Genomic DNA, 6,518 nt, shown 5'->3' on the forward strand with positions numbered 1-6,518 from the left:
ATGAATCCAATCCAGCAGTCAGCCCTTCCAGCAGTCAACCATTCAAAACCAATTTAACAATTCAAGAGACAAAGACATCAGCATACGCGATGTACTTTGTGGCGATCATTTTGAAATTGTGCACCCAGTAGAAGTTTTGATTCAGTGTGTATGCTCTGGTGCCATGAAAACTGTATTTGAGAATACGCACACTTTTCGTGTGAGCTGCGCAAACTTCCTTTGCTTCTAGTTTATTTGTGTTAGGTTGGATTGAAGCGAGTTGAGCTTCGGTGCCTATTTAACCTAATGCGTGTACGTTTGTCTTTCAGAATCCTTTTTCCTTCTTTACTCCGTATGATTTCTCCTTGCGGCCTTTATCATTGTGTGTGTGTGTGTGTGTGTGTGTGTGTGTGTGTGTGGAGGGGGGGGGGGGCGGGGTGAAGGGTATCATCATTATTGTTTCATATCCAGGGATCCTGTGTTCATCTCAGTGTCTGTGTAGGTGCGCCTGTGCGTGTGCGTGGGTGTGATATGATTACAACTAATAATGAAGGTTACACAATTTCCGATTTTAACTAGGATTGTTTCTTTTTTATATGCATTAGTACTCTGTATGTAAACAAAAGCGTTTTTGTAAAGCACCTAGAGCAGATTTCTGGATAGAGTGTTACAATAAGTGTCCATCAACGGCTGTGAAGGCGGAAGAGGATCAGTGACCAAAGGGCAGGGGGAGCTCTTATCCTTGGCTGGAAGTCCTCCTAGGAGACGGAACTCCGAAGAAAAAACCTGCACCTGCCGAGGCCGTTCTACACGTGGCAATATCTGCACCTGTGGGACTCTGAGCGTCGGTAGGCGAGAGAGTGGGGAAGGGACTGCACACCTCCTCTTCACTAAAAAAACTCACCTGTGCTGGTCCGCAGGCAACCAGGCTAATGTCGGAACGACAAGCTAGCCCTTCAGCACCCAGCTTTTCCAAGCCCTGCGGAGATGGAGAAGTGGTAACGGGGACATGCAGAGGATGCTGCTGGCAGTTCCTAGTCACGACTGCACGCAGGCGGCTGTGGAGTGACTATGGTCGTCCGCCGTAGACTGGGGCAGATGCGGCGCCCGTATCCTCCCACAGTGTCAGAGCAGCCCTTTTAAGGGACAGCACTGCTCTCCCAACACTGGTAAGGGGAGATAAAAGGATCCCTAAACAAAGCCTGCCTCACCTAGTACCTAGTAGGAAACCGCACATACTTGGACATCCAACACTAGCGGTCGAAAACAACAGAAGAAAAGAACCAGGAGTCATGCCCTGACTCTGGGTGCCTGGAATGTTCGCTCCCTTTTGGACAGAGACGACAGACCAGAAACAGAAACAGAAAAAAAAGAAGTCAACTTATTATTATGACAAAAGTTGCATTTGATTTAGATTTGAATGGAAAACATACGCACCCCCCTCCCCCGCGCGCACTCCCTCTCTCTATATATATATCTCTCTCCGTCAAACATCTCTTTATTGCCACAGTGTTGCTGTCTCTGTACATCGTAGTTATCAAATTTGCGCGACTGTGACCGGGGCATCTACATTCAGTTTCGCACAGATGGCAAACTTTTCAACTTGCGGTGACTCCACGCCAGGTCCAGGGTGTTTGAGGCACTGTTGAGAGAATTCCTCTTCGCTGATGACTGCGCGCTTGCTCCACACACCCATGAGGACATGCAGTTCATTGTGGACAGGTTCTTCACCTCCTGCAGACGCTTTGGACTCACCATCAGCCTCAGCAAGACCGAGTCCATGTACCAACCAGCTAGCTCACAGAACGCCAGTGCCTCCCCCCCACCTGCAATCAAGATCAATGACACAGAGATCAAGTCAGTCTGTGTGTGTGTGTTTTCGTTCGTATTTCTTTTTTTTGCTCGGGCTTCAGCCTCACATGTTTAATATTCTTCTTACGAAAACGCCCAACACAACGACAGAAATCGAGAAAATAAAAAGAAATTCGCACTGCCGAGGACACAAGAAAATTGCAATGTAGAATGGCAACATTTGCGTACGTCAGCATAAAATAACTAGAAGGACAGTCGCTCACCTTTTCCTTTTAACTAAAGTTATAATTATTTTTTGTGTAATGTCTGTCTACCTTGCAAACGCCCTTTGCCCCCAAACTCTGTGGAGGGGTGGGTGGGCGTTTGCTAGGGATATTACGCCTCCCTATCACCAAGGACGTGCTGCGTGAGATGAAGAACACCTGGTGGGAGAGAAAGTCCGAAGAGCTTCAGTCCGCTGCTGATGCTCACGACATGGAGACCTTCCATGATGGTCTCCGAGCTGTGTTATGGGCCGAGAGTCACAGGATCAACCCCTGTCCGAGCCTTGGACCAGACCACCCTCCTGACAGACAAGAAAGACATCCTTGCCCGCTGGGCAGAGCACTTCAACACCCTCCTCAACAGGGACTCGTTCGTATCTGACGAGGTAAGTGCAGCCCTCCCACAGCTACCAGTCAATGACTCGCTAGCTGCCCATCCTACCAAGGCCGAGACCCAGAAGGCCCTGAAGCTGTCAACGTCAGGAAAAGCACCAGGAGCGGATGGAATCCAGGCTGACATCTACAAGTATGGAGGCGAAGTGCTGACAGACAAGCTGACCGCCCTGTTCCAGTCTATCTGGGAGAGAGGGGAGATCCCCCAGGATTTCAAGGATGCTTCAATTGTCCACATTCACAAACGGAAAGGAGACAAAACGTACTGCGATAACCACCGTGGAATCTCTCTCCTCTGCATCGCCGGCATGATCTTCGCCCGCATCATACTGAACAGACTGAATGACCGTCTCCAACACAGTCATCCCTGAAGCACAGTGCGACTTCCGCCCAGGCAGGGGAACATGTGACATGGTGTTTGTCGTACGCAAGATGTAAGAGAAGTGCCGTGAGCAGAACAAGGAGCTCCACATGGTCTTTGTAGACCTGACTAAGGCCTTCGACAAGGTGAACCGCCGTGGTCTGTGGAAGATCCTTCTAAAGTTCGGCTGCCCAGAGAGCCTAATCCAGCTGATTGCGTCATTCCACGATGGCATGCAGGCGAGAGTACAGGAAAATACTGACATGTCGGATCCGTTCCCTGTGGTAAATGGAGTGAAGTAGGGCTGCGTCCTGGCACCCACACTGCTCTCCATTCCCTTCTCTGCCATGTTGATTGACGCCTTCCAAGACTGTGACCGGGGCATCTACATTCAGTTTCGCACAGATGGCAAACTTTCCAACTTGCGGTGACTCCACGCTAGGTCCAGGGTGTTTGAGGCACTGTTGAGAGAGTTCCTCTTCGCTGATAACTGCGCGCTTGCTGCACACACCCATGAGGACATGCAGTTCATTATGGACAGGTTCTCAACCTCCTACAGGCGCTTTGGACTCACCATCAGCCTCAGCAAGACCGAGCCCATGTACCAAACAGCTAGCTCACAGAACGCCAGTGCCTCCCCCCAACCTGCAATCAAGATCGATGAAACAGAGATCAAGTCAGTCGACAAGTTTTGCTACCTGGGCAGCACCCTATGCAGCAACGGAGCCCTTGATGCAGAAGTGACTCTGTGCATCGCTAAGGCCAGATCCACCTTTGGCAGAAAACAACAGGCTGTGGAACAACAAAGGCATCAGGCTCAGCACCAAAATCAAAACCTACAGAGCTGTTGTGCAGACCACCTTGTTGTACTGCTTTGAAACATGAACGACGTATCGCCGCACATTCAACAACTTGAGCAGTTTCACCAGAGATGCCTTCGAAAGACCCTAGGCATAAAGTGGCAAGAGGTCTCCAACCTCCAGGTCCTAGAGAGGAGCGGCCTGCCCAGCATCGAAAGCCTGCTGATCCAGTGCCAGCTACGCTGGACAGGACACGTTGTCCGCATGACAGACAGGAGGATCCCGAAGATGCTATTGTATGGCCAGCTGAAGGAAGGCCATTGCAAACTTGGAAGACCCTGCAAGCGCTTCAAGGACACCTTGAAGACAAACCTCAAATCCTGTGACATAGACATCGCTTCCTGGGAAACTGATGCACTTGACCGCTCTCGGTGGAGGATGCTGTGCTCTAGTGGCATAAAGACGTTTTAAAACAAGAGTACGCTGGCCATTAAGGAGGAGCGTGAGCGAAGGAAGCAGGGCTCAACTTCTGGATACGTTTTCCCTTGCAACACCTGTGGCAAGTGCTGAACATCCAGAATCGGCCTCTTCTCCCATATGAGGACACACACCGACAGATAAGCCTGCCTGCCTACTCATCCGTCAGTCCGACGGGAGACTCCATCATCATCAAGGTGTTTATTTTCATTATTATTTTTACTCTTTTGATTATAATTCTCTTTGAGAAATAAGTTTAGAATGATTTGAAGGGCCTGCAACTTTTCCAGAAAACAATGAAAATGACTGTTTATCAGTCCGGGACCAGGCTGCTTCCAATTCAGTAGTAGGGCAACCATCCCCAACCCGGCGGTTCCCCGGGTGGCGGATCGAAGAACGGCCCTCAGATATGGGGGGTAGCTGCAATATAAGTCAGGCTTGCCTGGCCGAATAAGCAGTCCTGGATCAACTGGCGATGTTCCTACCAGGACGGGGTGGCTCAACAGGTGGCACTGTTGTCCTCACTGAAATACCCCATGTTCCTATGACGGGTTCATCATGCGGTCAAGAGGCGCGTTATAACCTCTAGCCCCGGGGTGGGACCCTCGGAGAAATAATCCCCCCTGTGCTCACAGAGCAGGACGTACGGGCCATGAGCTAAGGGTGAGGCACCCTGAAAAAAAACTCCAGCTGAAGACGGCGGTATCGGGCCACTGGCGCAATTTAAACCACGATACCACGCACCAACGCTTCCATGATGATGCAGTCCACAAAATCTCGATGTGGCGCGCGATCTTCGGAGACCCGCCGGGGAGGCCGGGAGCCGGGCCCTATGCCTCAAAGGAGCCCACCCCAAGCAACCGGTGGTCGGACAAGGAAATTCCACATGCCCATGCGACGAAGAAGGAGATCTCATCCTACTGCTGGGGCCAAGCAAACAGTACCACCCAGAACACTCAACATTCTCCAGTGGAATGCAGAAGGGGTGCATAAGAAGAAACTTGGCCTGACAGAAAGGATGCACCAAGAAAATATTGACATTGCATGTGTCCAAGAAACACATTTGACCATAAACCATCGCTTTCAAGTGAGGGGTTACGAGACCATCAGGTTCGACCGTGAGGAAAGAAACAAAGGAGGGGTGCTTGTCTTGGTGCGGAATTCCATCGCCACACAAGAACTCAAGATCAACACCAATCAACAGGCAGAGATCCAAGGGGTTGATATAGTCTTTAAAGAACACAACATCAGGATCTACAATGTCTATTAACCTCAAGATCGTGATCTTTCCCTCATATACATGAACATCCCAGACAACATTTGCGTGCTGGTGGGAGATTTCAACAGTCACTCAGAGAGATGGGGCTATGAGGAGACGGACAGGAGAGGCGAAGAAGTTGAGGATTGGGAGATTGACACACATCTTCATCTCATCAACCAGGAAGATGATGAACTCACCTTTTACTCTAGACGCTGGATGACCACATCAACACCAGATCTAGCGTTCGTCACCAACGACCTGTTCGTCAGGACCACAAGAACAGTCGTCAACCAGCTTGGAGGAAGTGATCACAAGCCCGTAAAACTCTATCAACCTCAACTTGCAGGCTCCTCAAGCAAAGTGTTTTCCCTGCTGGAATTACAGAAAGGCGGACTGGACTCTCTTTGAGACCCTCACAGATACGTACACAAAGCCAATCAACATCAGGCAGAAGGACTCAGACAAGATGGTTCAAAACTTCACAAAGGCCGTCTTGAAAGCTGCTATAGAATCCATCCCAAGAGGAGCACGCAAAGACTACAAGCCCTACTGGACGGAGGAACTCCAGAATCTGGAAAATGCTGTTACGGAAGCCAGGGACCGAGCAGAAAAGCAGCCATCACCGGAGAACAACATAGCGCTGAAGGAAGTAACTGCCAGATACTCGCTGTCCTGCGCACAAGCTGCAAGAAAAGCTGGCAAGAGAAAACTGAAAGCCTAAATCTCGACAAGGATGACAGCAAGCTGTGGAAACTGGCTAGAACCTTCAGCAACGAAACAACAAGTCACACCACAATAACAATACAAGAGAATGGAAATTACCTCTCTGGAAAGAAAGCAGCAGACCACTTCATAGACGTCCATGAAAACATCAGCAATCTGGAAGTCCCTCCTGAACATAGAGCTGCAGTGCACAGGGCCCAAGGTGAACTTCATGAGAAAGAGCCCCAAGGGGAAGTCATGAAAAAGCTGGAGGAAGCGTTGCAGAGCCTCAACCTGAAGAAGTCACCTGGACCAGACGGAATCACAAATGAAATGATTCTGCATCTTGGGATGAAGAGCAAGGCAGTCCTTTTAACAATCTTCAACTCCAACTGGAAGATAGGATCAGTCCCACAGTGTTGGAGGGAAGCAGACATGATCCCCAATCACAAAAAGGGAAAGGACAAGTC

This window comes from Babylonia areolata, chromosome 26, assembly GCF_041734735.1.
Source record: "Babylonia areolata isolate BAREFJ2019XMU chromosome 26, ASM4173473v1, whole genome shotgun sequence".
NCBI lineage: Eukaryota > Metazoa > Mollusca > Gastropoda > Neogastropoda > Buccinidae > Babylonia > Babylonia areolata.